The 20,889-nt window shown below is 43.7% G+C and overlaps 1 protein-coding gene across 1 annotated transcript in view; it reads right to left on the bottom strand.

The window, feature by feature from the left end:
* The window catches only part of GRM4 (glutamate metabotropic receptor 4), a 970,099-nt gene that overhangs the window by 799,071 nt on the left and 150,139 nt on the right, over positions 1-20,889 (bottom strand). The window lies entirely within an intron of this gene.

Genomic DNA, 20,889 nt, shown 5'->3' with positions numbered 1-20,889 from the left:
TAACCACATGTATCCTATTATTCCAGGCTTACGTGCTCTTTTTAATGGGATAGAAGATGGCGCCTGCTGTTTGGCATTCCTCATAAATGAATTCCAGCCTGCGAACGAGGGTCCGGAGAGTGCATTATTACTGCGAAGGACAAAGGTGAGCATATCCCTTGCTCTCGTCTGTGGTCTAACCCGCTTCTCACATTACTCTGCGCAGCAGGATGTCTCGTCTGCTGACAAACACAACAAACTCAACAACACGGGCGATGCTCTGATAGCTACCTGCTTACAAGGAAGCAGCCAGATATTCAGGCTCCGGAGAGGTCTGCTGCAGACTAAAATGTGCCATAATTGTGTTCGGGCGAACATCCGGCTCCTCTCCGAGGACCCCTCGGGCTCGCTCAGCTCTTCGAATGCAGGGCACGTGTTAACACAGACGCCACTCACCCTCCCTGAATCTGATCGCATTTACTTACAGGTTGTTCATTACACCTGCAGACGGTGTAATATCGTATCTGTTTCAGTGCTGTATGTAAGGTGGCGCTAAAATTAGTGCAACAGGTGCAGAGATGTAAGAGGCACACAGCACCCCTCCTATGGCTGTGTTGTGCCACCCAGCTAGGGGGAGCTCGGGAGCACATTTTCTTTGCTTGCATTAGAACCATGGCATCGTGGCCTCATCGCTGGGAGAGGGCCAGATCCCACGGGTTGGCAGCCACAAGAGTCACTAACATCTGGTTACCTCAGGGAGTAGGGAAACAGAAGCAGCATTCAACTCTGTGTCGCTAAAATCAGCTTGGGAACCCATTCTAAGGCGTAGAAAGCTGCTGTTAACTACAATTATTTGCCTCATTCTATGTTCATTGCAAACTATGAAACAGACAGTGTCAGTCGACTTGTTTGCTTACCTAATGAGATGAGGTTGTTGGGACATGTTCTAGTGATCTAATTATCCAATGGATGCTGCCTGGCATTAATAGTTGTTAAAGCGTCCGTTTCCTTCTTAGGCACCCATGCCACGGTCTAGAGCCAAGAATCCATGGTGAGTTGTTAGCACCCTCAGCAGAGGGCAATCTTGCTTAATTAAATCCCCCAACAAATAGCGGCATTGATTTTAAAATTCTGCAAATGTTCTCAATGCAGCGTTTGCTTAACTGAAACAGGCATGCAGAGTTATTTTCCTAATAGATGCCCCATTCTGCAGCACAGGTAAGTTCTTCCCTATGGAATCAAGAGTTCAACATAATATAAGAAAAATGGTTATTGGCTTGACATGAAGAATATGTAACAGTAACAGTCGAAGGTGAAGACATTTTAAGAAATCTGTTAAGATGTCTGTAAATAACAAATTGTGTATTTTTGTTCAAAATGCATAGTTGCTGTCAGCAGCGCCGTGGCTCGGTCAGTGATATTTGAGGGTTGCGATTCTGAGACTTCCCAACACTCTGTAGTGTAGCAAATTAAAAAAGGAAAGTGTGAACAAGGATTGGCTTGGAACCAGCCAGGGGTGGTGAGGGCTTATTTTCGGCAGAGGCTTGGCTGCTGTCTTAGAGATGCCGGGAGAGGATAAATCAACCTGGTAATAATAAACGCTGTTTCTCAAACTGAGAGGTAGGACACGGTAGCCTGGGCATGTTATCTGTTTTAGCGTTTCTCTTTTCAGCAATAGAATATGTGATTTTCAACATTCAACAGAGTGGATGTTTAAAAAAGAAAAGAGAAGCAACATATACACATTAACCAACTATGGGTCTGAACATCAAGCTTGTCTAGCTAACAAGGGTGAAGTGGTAAGTATGAACATGCGTTTTTCAGGAGCCGCTACTCTCCTGTGGAACTCCCTCCCTGTGGACCTCACTATAAGCACATTCTGCAGCCTTTCCACCCGCACCCGAAGAAGCATCTCTTCAGATGGACACATATTCCAAAGGCCTATGTGTACTTGACTGCATGCGTTCATGTGCTGCTATCTCCTTTCACATCAGACTATCTTTAACACTATACGCTGCTCTGTGGTATGCTATAGAATACTAAGATGTAATTGGAATACCATGATGTAAGTATGGGGTGTGTGATGGGAATAGAATGTAGAATGTACATATGAGAAGCTCTACAGGAGATGGTTAGGGCTGCAACAGGGAGCACCTTGTGAGGCATGTGACTCAAGAAACAAGGTTCTAATGGCCCAACTCTCTCATCCAATAAAAATCCAGTTTGTGGGTTATCAAATGGGGTATGGACCAATTTGCCCCAAATCAAAATCTTGAAGCAGTGGAGGATTGAGAAACCCACATTGCATTAAAATATAAGATTCCAAATAGTATTTTATGAGGATTTGCAATATAGAACAAACACGTTGGGTTGAGATGGTGAGTCCAAAGCTATTTATTGATGGCCATTCAAACAGAAATCATGTATGTTTGAGCAATGAATCAAGGTACAAACTGAAGGTCATCCAGGTTTGAGCCAAGAACCAAAAGCCAACATGTGTTTCGCCCCCTATGGTAGGTTTACCTGGGGCTTTTTCAAGGCTGTAAGGTAAATGTAATGGTAAGGTCAGTGTTGAGGAGGCTGTTGTGAGGAAAGCAGGTTTAGTACATATGATGCTTTTGTATAATTGAGACAGAGAAAGTACCATGGAAGACCTTATAAATTCAGTGCTGTTGTTGAAGAGGAAAGATATTCTGAATAGCACCACAAGTGTATGTGTAGAGAAAGATTTCCATGGAAAGTGCTTGTGACTGAATTATCTACTAGTGTTATCAGTAGGTCATGAACCATGGGGGCGAAACACGTGTCGGCTTTTGGTTCTTGGCTCAAACCTGGATGACCTTCAGTTTGAACCTTGTGAGTCATGTACCTGTCTTCTCTTTATTGGTATTAAACTGAACTTCAACCTACCCTGTGTGGAAGATTCTTAAATAAGAAAAGTGTCAACGAGGTTGTGATCCAAAGAAACAAGGAAATAAACAATGTGAACAAGGCGCAGGTAGAGTTTTTGGTGTGACTACGATCGGAGTCAGAGAGGAGGCGGAGAGGAGCTCTTAGCTCATATTGAGATTGTGCTTAACTGAATCCAAGGAGGAGATCTATAGCAACTACATAATAAGTAATAGAAATTGCGAGTGACTTACAGTTGGTGGGGCTGTTTTTTTGGGGGGTGAGCGCCGTTACTTCATCTCACACCTTTGAGTGATGCATTCTATTAGCAGTTAAAGTAGCACTGTGCTGCTCCACATGCACATAGCCTGAGCTAGTGGAAGAGCCGAGAATGCGTTGCATGCATGTTTGTGTATCACGCACATTCTGGGCTGGTAGAGGGGCCATGGTCGCATCACACTCTGTGCGTGACATATGGAGCTGGCCAGCCATACAAAATAACACTATGCGTCAGACTCTATTAAAGGAAAGGAGTGCTCTTTGCGTCTACCTGTCACCTAATTTCTTAGGGAAAGGTGGTGTAAGCTCTTCAGACTCCCTTTATGTACACAAGTCCATTCTTCAGCACGTAAAGTAATCAACATCGTTTTATGTAAATCAGCAGTCAACCCTTTTTGATGAGATTTTTACAGCTTTTTGCATATGGTTGTGTGAACTTCTCAATTTTACAGTCACACGGTGAAAAAAGCAAATTCTACAGTCATGTGGTGAGACTTGATGATTTTTTTTGGTTACCTGAGTAAATGTGGTGAAGTAAGGACAGTGGTTTGAACTTCCATAGAATGGTAAACACTGAACAATTCCACATTTTGTCAAATTCTATAAGTTAGTCAACGAACATTCTCTCTATGCCCTCCACAAGCTTTTTGGCTGGTGGGAGCTGAACCAGTCTTAAGATGGACAGAGTAGATTAAGTATTTTCAGATCTACATGGAGACAGTAGATTTTGATGAGAAAATATCTCCAGAACACAAGAAACATATTTTACTAGACTCATTAGGGCCGCAAGGACTAAAAACATATAACCAAATGAACAAACCTGTTACTGTTGGTGGTGATGGTAATGCATTTAACCCCTACGGTGCCTTGGACGAGGTGATCTCATTCAAGGCACCGGTTCCCGGGTGCCTTGGACGAGATCACCTCGTCCTGCACCCGGGAACTGGGGGGGGGCGCTAGCGCTCCCATCATGAGCCCCCCACCCACACCCCCCGGTCGTGGATGGAAGGGGAAGCCCTTCCCCTTCCACCTCCGACCCCCCCCCTCAGCAATCCGATGATGTCAGCGCGCATAGCGCGCAACGTCATCCAATATATTGCCGAGGGACGCGCTGGAAGCCATTTGATTCCAGCGCGTCCAGGAGAAAGGATCGGCAAGGTGAGTCTTTTCTTCTTTGGGGGCGGGGGGTGGGGGGAAAACAGACACGGGGGAAAGGAAAGGGTTTTTCCTTTCCCCCGGTGCCTGTTTTCTGTGGATTCCAGCTCCAGGATCGCGGGCGGGTCCCGCGATCCTGGAGCAGGAATCCCCACTAGGCACCAGGGATTTCCTTCTGTTGGTTGTTTTGGGGAGTGACCCCTCGGGCAAGGGTCGCTCCCATTGGGGGGCATTTTTTTCCTTTTTCGGCCCCCCGGGGGCAGATCGGCCGATTTTTCGGCCGATCTGCCCTCAGGGGGGATCGAAAAACCACTAGACATCAGGGATGTTTTATTTTCTGCATATTGTTTGGGAGCGACCCCTTGGGCAAGGGTCGCTCCCATTGGGGGTCATGTTTTTCCTTTTATGGCCCCCACTGGGGGCAACTCGACCGATTTTTCGGCCGATCTGCCCCCGGGTGGGGGGGGTCAAAAAACCACTAGACACCAGGGATGTTTTTTTTTCTGCATATTGTTTGGGAGCGACCACTTGGGCAAGGGTCGCTCCCATTGGGGGATAATTTTTTTTCTTATTTGCCCCCTCCCCCCGGGGGCAGATTGGCCAATTTTTTGGCCGATCTGTCCTCGGGGGGGCGAAAACCACTAGACACCAGGGAAATTATTTTCTTTGTTGTAGGGCAGCGACCCCTAAGGCAAGGGTCGCTGCCCCGGGGGCAATCATTTTTTTATATGTTTCGGCCCCCCCTGGGGCTAGATAGGCCATTTTTTTGGCCGATCTGGCCCCCGGGGGGGGTCGAAACCCACTAGGCGTCAGGGATTGTGAGGTGTGTTTTGTGTGTTTGGGGGCACCCCTTGGGGCCCAGGGACAATTTCTAAGTTCTTGGTGGTGGGGTGTTTGTCAACTGGCGAAGTATTTGTATTTGTGATTATAACAGTTTATTTCTTCTTTTTGTTCTAGTTCAAAGCTTTTGCGTCCTTTGGTTTTCAGAGGTCTATGTTCCAGGCAAAGAGATAAGTGTGGACGAGTCTTTGGTCCTTTTCAAGGGGCGTTTAGTTTTTAAGCATTACATTCCTAGTAAGAGGGCACGGTATGGGATTAAATTGTAAATGCTGTCAGAAAGCAGTACAGGATATGTGTATAATTTCCGGGTCTACACTGGTAGGGATTCCAGTATTGACCCTCCTGGTTGTCCGGCCACTTTTGGAGTTAGCGAAAAAATTGTGTGGGAACTTGGTAGATGACTGTTTAACAAAGGTCACCATTTGTACGTAGATAATTTCTACACTGGAGTGCAGTTGTTCAAGGAGTTGTTCAGAGTGGACACTGTTGCTTGTGGCACAATCCGTTCTAACCGGAAAGGCTATCCAAGGGAGCTTGTCTGTAAAAAACTTGAGAGGGGACAGTACAGTGCCTTGTGGAATAATGAGCTGCTAGCTCTGAAAATTTCAGACAGGAGGGATGTGTACATGCTATCTACCATCCATGATGAGAGTACTTCCCCTGTGACTGTTTGGGGTCAGGTTGCGGAAGTGCGCAAACCTGCGTGCATTTTGGACTACAATAGGCACATGGGTGGTGTTGATAGAGTAGATCAGAGGTTGGAACCTTACACTGCTCTTCGAAAGTCTTACGTGTGGTATAAAAAGTTGGCCCTACATTTATTTCATTTGGCAACTTTAAATGCTTTTATTGTGTTCAAGGATTGTTCACCTGAGTCAAGGATGACACTTGTTAAATTTCAGGAGTCAGTGATAGAGAGCCTTATTGTGGTGGAAACGGGCAACAGTTCCTAGAGTAGAAGTGGTGGAGGATGTGGCTAGATTGAAAGATCGCCACTTTCCAGATCACATTCCTCTCACTCCCAAAAAAGACTTGCCCACAAAGAAATGTAGAGTCTGTGCCCGGAGATCAATCCGAAGGGAGAGCCGGACGTACTGCCCCGAATGCCCTTCAAAGCCTGGGCTGTGTGTGCCCGGCTGTTTTAGAAGTTACCACACAAGGAAAAACTTTTGGGAAATACCGTGAGCGTAAACTGCCTATTTTATATTTTCATATGTTTGGTTTCACGGTTGGCATTACTGTCATGTATTTAGTTAGAGCTTTTGTGTTTGTAGTTTTGTGCTTATTTATAATTAGTTAGTGGTTTCTTTGTTGTTTAAAAAAAAGTGATGGCGGTGTGCTTGGAGTGGTGCTTGGCTGCCAGTGTGCATGGAGTGGCGCTTGGCTGGTCGTGTGCGTAGACTGGCGCTTGGCTGGTGGTTTAAGTAGTGACTTGCTGTTGGCCACTGCAACACACTTCTAGCCAAACGCCAATCCGCACACTCTCAGCAGTTGGTGTGCATGCTGTATCAGGCATGTGGGCGTGTGAAAGTGATGGGCCCTTGAATGGCGCTGTCTGTTGATGTGAGTGTTGTAATGTGCTGGGCCTGCGGCTGTCGGTGTGATCGGTCTTGTGCGTGTCATGTATGAAAGGTGTGTAAATGGACTGTAAAGCAGTTGGTGTCTTGTCGCGGCTTTACAGCTCACATGCTGTGAGTCATTGGTTCAGTTTTTTGGCCTTTCAGTTATTAACAGTGCATTTCATTTTTGTGAAATCTCTTCATAATAAAATTTTATCTACTGAACCATCACTCACCCTCGTGCCAAATCCAAACAGTATGCGTGGTAAAAATGACAAAACCTGCTCCACTGTAATCAGGCGTCGCAGCACACCCGTGACATGGTTGGTGTCTCGGGTGGGACCCCGATGATGAAACATGTCACCAACTTGGTTGGTGGGAGAGGGGTCTTTTTAACATAACCTAAGTGCATTTATTTTCACAACTTTTGTGTTTGGAACATCACAGAAGGACGTGGACACATCAAAATGATCTGATACAAAACTACTTGTGTTTCGGGGGGAGGGGCACCTGTGTTTTTAGTCCCGGCTGCGGCCTTCATTTAGGGAAACCTACCGAACCCAGACATTTTTGAAAACTAGACACCTGGAGGAGTCCAGGGAGGTGTGTCTTGCGTGAATCCCCCAACATTTTCTTACCCAGACTCCTCTGCAAACCTCAAAATCTGTTTCAAAAGCATATTTTCCTCACTTTTCTTTGTAGAATCACTGCTCTGGCACAAATTTCGTACCACCCAGCGTTCCCCTCAGTCTTCCAAGTAAAATGATATCTCACTTGTGTGGGTCCCCAAAGCAGAGTCAGCCTAAAAATGTATAAAAGAAAAAATTGTGCTTATCAACTTGCTGTGCTATCCCCTCAATTTCTACACGTTTTTGCCTTTTCCTGCTGTGGCACCTGAGCCACCCACACAAGTGAGGTATCATTTTGATCGACAAGACAAGGGGAACATTGGGTGGTAGGAAATTTGTACTGGCACAGTGATCCTACAAAGAAAAGTGTGGAAAATGTGATTTTGTTTAGCAATATTTGAGGTTTGCAGAGGAGTCTGGGTAAGAAAATGTTGGGGGTTCCACGCAAGCTACACCACCCTGGACTCCTCTGGGTGTCTAGTTTAAAACAATATCTGGGTTTGGTAGGTTTCCCTAGATGACCACCACACCTGGGACTAAAAACGCAGCTGCCCCCCCCCCTTGCAAAAACAGATAGTTTTGAAATAGATCATTTTGATGTGTCCATGTGGTGTTTTGGGGCATTTCCTGTTGCGGGCACTAAACCTACCCACACAAGTGAGGTACCATTTTTATCAGGAGACTTGGGGAAACATTAGATGGAAGGAAATTTGTGGCTCCTCTTAGATTTCAGAACTTTTCATCACCGAAATGTGAGGAAAAAGGGTTTGTTTTGCCAAATTTTGAGGTTTGCAAAGGATTCTGGGTAGCAAAACCTGGTGACAGCCCCACATGTCACCCCATTCTGGATTCCCCTAGGTGTCTAGTTTTTAGAAATGTCCAGGTTTGGTAGGCTTTCCTAGGAGCCAGCTGAGCTAGACGCCAAAATCCACAGCTAAGCACTTAGCAAAAAACAGGTCAGTTTTGTTTAGGAAAATATGATGTGTCCTTGTTGTGTTTTGGGGCATTTCCTGTCGCTGGCACTGGGCTTACTTACACAAGTGAGGTATCATTTTTATTGGGAGACTTTGGGGAATGCTGGGTGGAAGGAAATTTGTAGCTCCTCTTAGATTCCAGAACTTTCCATCACCGAAATGTGAGAAAAAAGGTTTTTTTGTGTGTCAAATTTTGAGGATTGCAAAGGAATCTGGGTAACAGAACCTGGTGAGAACCCCACAAGTCACCATATTCTGAATTCTCCTAGGTGTCTACTTTTTAGAAATGTCCAGGTTTGGTAGGTTTTCCTAGGTCCTGGCTGAGCTAGAGGCCAAAATCCACAGGTAGGCACTTTACAAAAAACAGGTCTGTTTTCTTTAGGAAAATGTGATGTGGCCACGTTGTGTTTTGGGGCATTTCCTGTCGCGAGCACTAGGACTACCCACACAAGTGAGGTACCATTTTTATCGGGAGACTTGGGGGAACGCTGTGTGGAAGGAAATTTGTGGCTCCTCTTAGATTCCAGTACTGTCCATCATCGAAATGTGAGGAAAAAGTGTTTTGTTTGTCAAAGTTTGAGGTTTGCAAAGGATTCTGAGTAATAGAACCTGGTGAGAGCCCCACAAGTCACCCTATTCTGAATTTCCAGAGGTGTCTAGTTTTAAAGAAATGCACAGGGTTGGTAAATTTCCCTAGGTGCTGACTGAGCTAGAAGCTAAAATCCACAGCTAGGCACTTTGCAAAAAACAGGTCAGTTTTCTTTGGGAAAATGTGATATGTCCATGTTGCTTTTCCTGTTGGCGGCATTAGGCCTACCCACACAAGTGAGGTTCCATTTTTTATCAGGGGACCTGGGGCAATACAGAATAGAAGAACAAGTGTTATTGCCCATTGTCTTTCTCTACATTTTTTCCTTCCAAATGTAAGACAGCGTATAAAAAAGACGTCTGTTTGAGAAATGCCCTTTAATTCACATGCTAGTATGGGGACCCTGGAATTCAGAGATGTGCAAATAGCCACTGCTTCTCCACACGTTAACTAGTGCCAATTTTGGAAATATAAAGGTTTCCTTGATACCTATTTTTGACTCTTTATATTTTACCAACTAAATTGCTGTATACCTGGTATACAATGAAAACCCATTGCAAGGTGCACCTAATAGGTACCTAGGGTTCTTGATGAACCAACAAGCTCTACATAACCTCGCAACCAGAAGAGTCCAGCAGATGGAATGGTATAGTGCTTTTGAAAATATGACATGGCAGCAAAAAGTTACAGAGTAAAACGTGGAGAGAAATGGTTGTTTTTTTTGCCTCAATTTCAATATTTTTGTATTTCAGCTGTTACTTTCTGTCGAAAACCCTTGTAGAATATACACAAATGACCCTTTGCTAAATTCAGAATGTTGTCTACTTTTCAGAAATGTTTATCTGTCTGGGATCCAGCATTGGTTTCACACCCATTTCTGTCACTAACTGGAAGGTGGCAGAAAGCACAAAAATAGTAAAAATGGGGTATGTCCCAGTAAAATGCCAAAATTGTGTTGCAAATTTTTATTTTCTGATTCAAGTCTGCCAGTACCTGAAAGCTGGGAGGTTGGTGATTTTAGCACTGCAAACCCTTTGTTGATACCATTTTCTGGGGGGAAAAAACACAAGCTTTCTTCTGCAACCCTTTTTTCCCATTTAAAAAAAAACTCTTTTTTTTGCTGTACTATGGCTAATTTCTTGGTCTCCTTCAGGGGAACCCACAAACTCTGGGTACCTCTAGAATCCCTAGGATGTTGGGGAAAAAGGTAAAAAAGGATGCAAATTTGGAGTGGGTAGCTTATGTGGACAAAAGGGTATGATGGTCTCAGTGTGAACTGTCCCAAATAGCCAAACATAGGCCTGGCATCTGAGTGGGAAAAAGCCTGGCAGCAAAGGGGATAAAGGAGCTAAGCGGTTTTCCACAATTGATTTATCTGCCACATATCACTAGATTCCCCACTCTAAAGACAGTAAAGAATACACTGCACTCATTACACCGCAAGGATGTTGTCAATTTTAAAGAATGCCATTTGGCTTGGCATCAGCGGCTGCCGTTTTTCAACGATTAATGCACCAATTATTTGGAAAGAATAAATGTGCAAATTGTTTTCCAAGACAACATACTCGTCTTTGGGAAAACTAAAGTGGAACATGATGAATCAATGGAAAAGGTCCTGAACATCCTGAAAACACATGGTTTAATGACTGAATTTTCTAAATGAATGTTTGCTGAAAGTAGTGTCACTTACGTAGGACATGTAATTCTCAGTGGTGGCATAAAACCAAAACCTTCTTTGGTAGACACCATATAAAATGCACCAGCTCCACGTTCCAAAGATGACGTACAATCATGCATTGGTATAGCTGAGTTCTGCTCCAAGTATATTCTGAATTTTGCAGCTAGACAATTATTGAAAAATAAGAGCAAATTTGAGTGGTCACCTGAATAGGAATCTGATTTTTGTAGTCACAGAGTGTATCACTAATGTGACTTTGCTTAAACGTTTCGACCCTGAAGCATGTAACATGATCACAACGGACGCAAACAGTAGAGGTTTGGGTGCTGTTCTAACACAGGTATAAGATCGAGTAAGACCGTCCGCCGAACTCATGATCAGTCCCTATATCTCTGGAACATTTCCATTAGATATGCGCTTTATATGTGTATACACACATGTACATTGTATTTATCTTGTTTCTCTTAATAGTGTATTGTTTAAGTGCGCTTTTCTTATAAATTAAGTTTTGTTTAAGGGTTATGTTAAATAAATAGAGAAAGGGGGATGTGTTGTGTTATAGAATACTATGATGTAATTGGAAGACAATGATGTAAGTATGGGGTGCGTGATGTGGGGATAGAATATAGAATGTACAGATAAGATGCTCTAGAGGAGACGGGAGCAACACAGAGCGCCTTGTGAGCCATGTACCTGTCTGCTCTTTATTGGTTTTAAACTAAGCTCCAACCTACTCTGTGTGGAAGATTCTTACATAACACTCTGTCCCAGTCATACTCCCACTTCCACTTATTTTCTCTCTCGCCCATTTAGTGCCCTCCTTTCCTTCCTATCCTAGATTCCCTTCCCATATCCTTGCCTTCTTCTCCACGCGTCCTCTCATTCCCTAGGTTCTCTAGTACTCCTCCTACATGCCTTCCTCTGGCTTCTCCTCTCCCAGCCATCTCTGCACTCCCTCGCAGCCTCTTCCCCCATATTCCACTCTCCTGACCTCCTTCCTGCTCCTAGCTTCCAATCTTACCCCTGCTCTCTGTCTGTCGCCCCCTTTTCTCATTAGCCCCTCTGCTCCACTGCTCTCCCAGAACCCTTCTCCACTTATTTGACCTCTGCCCCTCAGTCTCTTTCTTCTCCCTCCTATTCTTTCTTCTCTATTCCTGCCTAACCCATAATCCTCACTTCCTATCCAATTCCTTCTTCACTGTAAGCGCCTAGACCTATCGCGTCCCTTCACCTATACGTCTATCTCTATAGCTCTACCCCACTCCATTCTCTCCACCCTTTTTCCCTCCCTTGTATTAGCTCCTTCTTCTTCCTGTTATTCTCCTGTTCATCCTCAGTGATTATTCCCTTTCCTATAGTTTCTTGCTCAAAGAATGACTTTTGCGTCACTGATCTAAGACATTTGTATCACTGTTTATGTTACACTAGAGAGCTGTGGTACTCAAAGTACAGCCCGGGGGCCGCATGCGGCCCTTCAGACCTTTGCATGCGGCCCCCTGGTCAAAAGCAGCACTGACCTGCTTTTTATCAGACTGAGCACTAACCTAAAAAAAAAATCTTAATTAAACAGGCGTTTATTTACAGGTTAATTGCAGTAAAATAGGATATAACTAGAGTGTCCTGCACCCCTTAACTTTAGGAACACTTTAATTTTTTTAAGACATCTTGCAGCAAAAGGGTAAAAATATAAGTCTGTTCAGAATTGAAAAAGTGTATTTTATTAATCTGCAGAACAATTTCACCTCGGTAAATCAGATTATATCAGTACATGGAAAATTGAGAAGTTTTTTATTTTTTTATTTTTAAAAGTGATTTTTTTAAAAACATGAATCTAGAAACGTTCATTCTTTCCCCACCCTGGAAACCATGCCAATAGTGAACTAAGAGGCAAGTCAGTGGTTAGGTGGCCCTTTAAGTCGCCTGGTTTTGTATTATACATGAACAAAAATATTGTTTATTAAATCAGACACAGGAGAAAGTTTCATACACCACTCATCCTGAAGTCCTGTGTTTCTAGTCCTTTTATATTTGAGAATGGAGGGAAAGTGGAATACAAAGTTGCATAGGATCACACAGTTTCGTAAAGTGGGGAAGCCAAGATTAATGCCTGGTTTTCTGGTTTGACTTTGTGCACTTCAGCCACTAGATGTTTATGCTTTACTCCCATAAACCCACCTTACTTTCAACACACCCCCAACCACGACTACCGCACTGCTCACTTCAATGGGGCCCTCGGTCACATCACAGACCAAAATGTTGGCCCCCGGGGAAAATCTTTGCGAGTACCCGTGCTATGGAGAGTTCGTACACTTCACAGTGTTAAGTGCCTAAACTTCTGTCAATTAATAAATAAAGCATGTAGGATGGCTGTAATACATCCTCTCCTACAGCCAGGAAAAAGCAAACAAATACTTATAGGGATGTACTCTAGTCATGCTCTCCTTCTCTAATTGGAATAATTTTGGGAATTTCACAATTGTTACACACAATTCCTAAATGGGAGTCCTTTACGCCACATTGCATTGCTATACACTGTTGATGGCAAAATGTCACAGCGAGCACAAATGGACACAATGCGAATAGCTGCTGCTCGCAGCATTTATGTTATTCACAGTATTTTTCACGCTAAAATAGAGCACTAAATGACATTTGCATTTTGCGTAATTACACATAATTTCATGTAACTTTCCTGCAATTTAGCGTAATTACATGAAAGAAAATGATTCATATTCCACATACCCATTGCCATTAGCTGGTTACTAAGCCATTAGTTCTTACTGAGAGTTCATTGCTCCTTTTGTTTCCCCTGTTGGGTTGTGTGTGGTCAGTGGAGGAGGGCAGAGCCGAAACGAGCACTTGTAAGGTTCAGAGGGACACCCGACTTTGCTGCTGAGTGATGCTGACTCCAGGGGGAAAACAATCATACCAAACCTCACCTTATTCGCAGTACCTATATCCTTCTAATGACCACATAGTAGGTGTATTTGGAGTTTCAACACCAAACCACCCCGCTGAAGCTAGGCCCCTGACTGGCAGGTGGAGCATCAGCCTATGTTTTCAAGCAGTTAATAAAAAACTCCTGCAAGATGCTTTGTAGCCCTTTGTCTCAATACCACGAACTGTTGGGGCACATTTATTTTTATCAATGGGGAATGCATCAACATAATTGTTCATAACCTTACAATTGGCAAAAGACTTACACAGGAAGCCATCTTAAGAATAGATGGTTCGAGTTAGACCTGAGGGATTTGAGAGACTTTGGACGAGGAAACACACAGGACCTGGTTTAGAACGCTTAGCTATGCATTGGAAAGCCACGTTTGTGATTTACAAAACCTAGTTTTACGCTTGTAAAGAGACTAACGTCCATGTCAATTCCCAGGGATGTAGAGTGGGCGTTCCAGAGTAGGAATCGCTTGAACGTTTGAGAACACAAACAAACCCACTTCTCTTTCAGAATGTGCGACGTTTTCTCACTCCATTCCAACGCTGGAAACAGTCAGTCTGGTGTAAGGCATGAATGGGATGGAACTGGCCCTACAACTGGTGGGAACTGGTGGGAAAGTGGTGAAGGGAGTTTCTCCATAGCGAAAAATGCTCTGTATGGAGAAAAAAAGCTACAAAATGCAAATGAACACACAACAAACATACCCTATGCGCCGACATACGGTATGTACATTTATGCATGAGGGAAGGCCTTTGTATTTAAGCAAACAGCAATTCACAAACGTTTTCCAGGAGAACTCGTGGAAACCTACAACTGTTTCAGCATTCGAGGAGTCTCCAGGAAACTGTTCTGAAATTAATAAAAAACAATTTACTCCTATCATAGCAGCAAAGGTTTTTGAGTAAATGTAGGATTTTGTTTAAGTATCAAACCCTCAATGTGGTACTTGGAGACATTAGGAATTAATTCTTCAAGTGCTAAGTGCAGCAAACCACAATGCCTGCTCACTGTTGTTTGTAAAATCTTAAATGAGACCACGACAAAGAGCTCAAAAGAACTCAAGACACATATTAGCTCTCTTATGAACCCGTTTCATTTCTTGGACTGAGGCCTAAAGTCATGCTGTATACAGAACTTGACCTCTGCATGCTCCTGCATGTACACCACTATTTCGTTGGAATAACAGGTGTTATTGGGTGCTTCCTCACGTAATCGAACCTTCTATAATCATGTGTTTATTAATAATGGATTAATTGAATGTGACCATTGGTCTACAGAAATACTTTTACGTAGCGTTCTTTGATATCAACATTGAAGAAATACCAGTCAACCACTAACTGAGTGCTAACACAATATTTAATTGAATTAGGTCGACATTTCTTGCAACAGAAACATTGTCGTTGGATAGGAGAAGCGTATTTTACTTGTAAAATGTAAACACCTTTGACATATGCAAAACCTATACGCATAGCTACCACATAATACCTAAAAACTCTTCAAATTAGACATTTACGGTAGATAGTCAACATGAACATCCACCCTCACTATTCTCTTGTCACGACTCCACACTTGGCATCACACATGATAGCACAAATTACACTATCAATATAATTACTGTTGACATCACGTATCTCATGAACATTTACGTAAGCACTGGCTTCGCTCACTCTGCTATGGTGGGAGGTCCCGAGAGATGGGCCAGGCTGGAGATGTGAGGGGCCTGGTTATATGATGTGGGCTTTAGTAATAACTTGCATAGTCTCCAATCATACTATGCTCCAAGTTTCCATGTCGCTGAACGCAATGCACATGACTTTCAAAAGGAAGCAGCAGCCATTGGGTGGAGGTCGTGATCTCTGCCCATGCCATATGTCTTGTTCTTGTGCTGCTGACTGCGCTGTGCACACTGTATGGCCTTGCGTTGCAGAACTTGGTAAAGGGAATGAGCTTCAATTACGTTCTGACACAGACCTCGAGACCCCATCCTGCTGCACGCAGCCTTTGACTATAGGCAGCAGGCGCACCCTACACACAGTGGTCCAGTCACACTGAGCTCCTTATGTGATGCCATCAATGATGTCAATGGAGATTTAATAAGTGAAGTCACTAGTGCTGCCGTTGATCACATGATTTAATTGTGAAGTCTTCTGTGGCCCTATGAGGTGCCTCATTGGCATTGGCTTGGGAGAAAATATTGTATCACTCACTATAACAGGCACATTTCAGGGGTTTTTATTAGGTGTTGGATTATAACCATGTCACTTCAACATAAGAGCTGTGGGGGAACCTCTATGTTTTTTCATAGTAATCATTACTTAGTCATCCATTGGTCCTCCGTTATGGTGAGAATCCAATTTAAGGACGCTTCCCTTTGCCCATCCCCTTTTTTCAGTGTCCAAAGATCTGGGCCATTGGGCATGTGGAGCAGGCACTGGGAGGAGGGCATAGGCTTCACATGCACTCTGTACCAGGTGCCCCTCTCCCGATTGCCAGTTGGACACAGCCTTGGATGTGCTGTGTGCATCCTGCACTGAGTTTAGGGGTGATCTTTGGTTACACCCTGGATCTAGTACCCCTCTCCTCAGAGCCCTCCGCAGGCCGTGGTACTATTTTCTTATCCTGTATCTAGACATGATCAGTCGAATGAACCTTCTATCTCTATGTTGTATGATATGATATAGCATAATTTATCGTATCATATGTGATTTTATGTGGGATGTTCCTGATCACCAATATTATGTATTGATGTTATTGGTTGCAGATGTCATCAGTGATGTAAATGGAGCTGTTGTTTTGGGTCACGAACAGTGCACTAGGGCAGTTAAATATCTCACCATAATTGGAGAATTCCAGAGTTCTTCGCTTTGTGACCATCCTCTGTTCTCCACGGACCTGTCTGTGGCTATAATGCCCCTGTTTACACACAGCTCTAACAATCAGTCAGACTCTCCTACCACACTCTAGATGCTTCTTTTCCGCCTTGCTTTTGTCTTCCTTGTTAATATATGTGGATGATGTATTGTGTCGGCGATCACGGGTTATTTTTTCCTGTTCCTCGAGCCCTGCCTCTCCTCATCTGTCCCCAGCCACCCCACATCAACTCCCTAGCCTGGCACATTCCCTTTTCCCCAGCCGAGAGAGACCGTGTTTTAGGATATGAGACTCACACCTACTGGTTGCGGTGGTAGATGCCCCTCTGCTGTTGTTCTGGTAGCTGTCCCCCTCTGTTGTCATCCTGGTAGCTGTTGCCCTAGTCTGTTGTCCTCGTAGCTTTCGATATCTGGGCCTGTCTCTGTAGCTGCCTCCCCCTGATGCCATCCTGATTGCTATCCCCCTCTGCCGCCCTCTACTGTCCACCTCTGCTGCCATCCTGGTAGCTGTCCCCCTTGCTCTCACCCTTCTAGCTGCCCCCTCAGCTATCACGCTGGTAGCTGCTCCCCTTTACTGTCACCCTTGTAGGTCCCCCTCTACTTTCTCCCTTTGTCGCTGCCCCCTTTGCTGTCACCCTGGTAACTGCCCCCCTTCGCTGTCGCCTTGGTAGCTGTCCCCCATGCTGTTGCCCTGGTAGCTGTCCCCCTATACTGCCCCCCTGGTAGCTGCCCCCTCAGCTGTCACCTTGGTATTGCTGGCACCCTGGGAGTTGCCCCCTCAGCCATCACTCAGCCCCTCATACACTTCCCCAATACTGTTTTTTATTCCTTTTTTTCTCCCCACGCACTCTTTCTCTAAGCCCTTTTCATCGGTCTCCTCTCGCACATGACCTCGTCGGCTTAAGCCTCTCGCGGACTCATACAGAGCACCAGTCACTGACGCAGTCACACTAGAAGCTTCATATAATGCTGAAATGTGTATTTTCCAGAAAGTGCTAATTATAACGTTTTCGGCAGTAGAATGCCATATATAACTTGAGGTGCCTCCCTTTAGCCTTCCGGCCATCCAAACTTAGCCGGCCATATTAGGACCGTCGCTCTGTAATGAATGCGTCGTGACTAAATGTACGGATGGACAGACGTGAAGTTCAAAGCCTTTACCTCCCACTACACAAAGTCACTGCTTGCGCTAATCTGTTGCTTTCTATGTCATTAATCAGAACAACATTTTTCTAAATATACATATATGGCGCGTTTGATAGCGACCAGTGAAATATGGGTTTTATTCTAATTGGACAAGTGTGATGACATGGGCTATAAATCAGGAGGACGCAAAGCGAAAGATTTATGAAGCCTTTACCCCGCCGGGGAATACAACTGGATTTCGGCCTTGTTACCTCTGCGTACTTTACGTGCATCACTGGCCCCTCAGGATTCCATTCTAAGTCAAAGTCCCTGCTTTTCACATAACGATTTTCGAAGTTTTGTGGGATGTGAAATCGCAGGATAGCTTAAAGGCGGGAGAGTACATTAACTTTTGCAATCTCACCAAACCTCACCTCGGATGCTACAGAGTTTATGAGTAAGTCTTCCCGTGTTAAAAATGTCATGAATAACAAGGCGAGCTAATATTAAGGGTGTGAAATGGAGTAATTTGTTTTTGCAAAACTAAACGAAATGTCAGGAAAATGATGCGCAATTACAGCTAAATTAAGTATGTTGAGTGAAAAGTGAACACAAGGTCACGCCTCATGTTCAGAAGTCTCTCACAATACCCTCAAGGGCTCTGGCTCTTAGCGAAAATGCCTTTTAGGACACATTTCTGTTTGAATTTGTCTCCAGCAAGACATTTTCTGCTCAAGCCAGGTCTCTGCAGTAAACAATTGTGCAAAATTTCATGCTACAATAATTTCTGACAACACGTGTAATTAACCCTCTATGATGCAATGTACACTTGCATGGAGATAGTAGTAAACTCTTGCAAAAAATGTACTTGCTACCAGATGAAACATAGACTCACAAAATATTCGTTGACCATTACTACACAGTTATGGCCAGCACAGCAATTGTTAGCTTGCAATATAAGTCAGCATTTGTTAATGGTATCTAGTGAGAGAGCTGCTCGTCACAAATGTATATGCCAGCAAGTCCAACTCAGGCTTTCGTCAGTGTGAGTCCTATAAAATCTAATTACATTAAGTAATGATAGCACCTGTTATTTACAGTGCTATATTAAAAACTAGTTGTCATTAATCACTAGTTGGTCAGCTTTTGACTCTCCAAATCCTGGCCATTCTTCATGCTGTTTGAACTAGGCCCAGGTGAAATTTTAATTCCACTAGCAGAATTGGAGACTCTATGTTACTCTTCTAATGCGGAGTTCCCACCAAATTTTGTCAATCATCTCGTGGTGGAATTTTTTTCTCGTTCGAGCAACATGATGACAGTGGGAACAACACAAGGCTTCAGAATGGAAGCTTGCAAGCGAAAACAAGATTTGGCGTTTCCTTAGTATGATTTCGAGTCGCTAGAAGGACTTCCTATGAGATTTTCAAGTGCAGTCATAAGCGGTTGTGGTGAAAGGGTTGCTTGCCAAGTCGATTTGCTACGCAAGCAGCAGCAAACTCAACTAGAAAATAGTGTGGTGCCGTTTGTGCTGATTTTTCAGCCCGGAACGCACTACTGGCACTAAAATCAGAGCACGAACAGTGTGCCATGCATTTTCTGTCCATTGGTGAAATTTTGTGCAATCCCACAGAATTTGTATGTAATTCCACAGAATTTCACAAACTGATGTTCTGCAAATTCCATCCAGGCCTAGTTTGAACTTTATGGCATTTTAGGACAATCCAATTGAAAAAAGACTTTTCATACTGAATGATAATTAACCACAAGTCACGCAAAGCCCAATAACAGATGCATTAATCAATTCACACCAAAAACGATAGGCTGTAAATTAAAGTATGATACAGTCATTATTAGACAGAGCGATTTGAAAGAGTGCAGCTGTACTAAAAATACATTCTACACATGCCTAATATTCTTCTGTGTATATGGTTGATTGTTCAATGTCTCTCTCACATAAATGACCTTGTTTGCCTGAAAACATCAAAATGTACAGTCACTTGTAATTTGTTTGCTGGCCCTGCAACTAAAGTATCACATCTTTGAATTACAAACCACACCTGAGCAATACAAATAAATCCTGATATGGACAACAAAAACTAAAGTGGAGCATCCCTTAAACTTCATGCTCGAGTTGATCATCATTTGCATCGATTCAAACTTTCTTTCACTTCTAAGATTTGTCAATTTTAGGAGGGAGCAGATGTTATAATGTATATTCCATTTACCTCACTAGGAATGATTTACATTGAATGCAATATTGTTCTGAAGTCAGTTAAATGACACAAGGAGTTCTTTGGTGTTCTTAAACCGTAGCTATTCACACTTATCTGAGCGTAAAGCAAATAAAATGAGAAGCCATTGGAAACTGGGCTTGAGGGAAGGGGCTAGAGGAGAACAGGACAGAGCACAGAAAGGTAGGAAAGATGTGAAATGGAACTTGATGGGGTTATTACTCCAACCTTGATTCCTTTTATGAAACACTTTCTAGGCTCTTAGCTGATACTGAAAAAACATCATTCATATAATTCTCACCTTTTCACATATTGAAACAAACCCCACAGCATGTTCTTTCATGATTATTCCTCCAATGAAATAAAAAAATCACTCTGTGCAGCACTGTATTTTAGGAAACATGAAAGCTGGAACCACGGATACGGTTTTCCAGGACGAAAAGATGCCTTTGTGAACAATGCATATCACACATTGCCAGGGAGGTATCAAGGCCTATTATTTAGGGTCCTGGGTTAGAATCTTCATGCCACTGTACACAACATTGTGGCTGTGCACACTGCGATTTGCAGTGTGGGCAATGCAGTGCACGTCATTGGACCTGCATGCTGTGAGAAGTACAAGTGGGGAATGCAGGGCTACATTCGCCTGCCCCCCCAATAACATTTTGTTTCTTTCAACCATAAGGGAGGTTGGATAGGGGACTGTTCACATCGGCAGGTTCTTTATGCTCCACTTAGGAGATAGGTATCAGAGTATTTCAGCGGGCCCATCCTTGGAACACGTTTTTTTTGTGTTTCCTCCCTTATTGAAGGAGTTGGGAAAGCCCCAGACTGGCCCAGGAAGTGCCAGAGGTTTTCCGTAGTCAGATGTAGGCTCATTGGTACTCGGGTTGTGGAGACTGCACACAGGACATGCCCAGATCCGCACTGCCTGCCCAGCAACTACGGGCATGGCAGGCATTTATAGCAAACAGCCACTTTGGGCAGGGGTGCTGGGTCTCATAAAGGGGATATTTACAAAAATGAAAATACACCCTTAACATCGATTTTAAAGAATCTCATGTTCAGGTCTAAAAATTACAATTCCACTCATGGTAATTACTGGAAGAACACTACATTCTATCAGTATTTGGGGGGGAGGA

Source organism: Pleurodeles waltl, chromosome 6 (assembly GCF_031143425.1).
Source record: "Pleurodeles waltl isolate 20211129_DDA chromosome 6, aPleWal1.hap1.20221129, whole genome shotgun sequence".
Lineage (NCBI taxonomy): Eukaryota > Metazoa > Chordata > Amphibia > Caudata > Salamandridae > Pleurodeles > Pleurodeles waltl.
The sequence above is the reverse complement of the archived record's forward strand: the minus strand, read 5'-3'. Positions and strand labels throughout refer to the sequence as shown.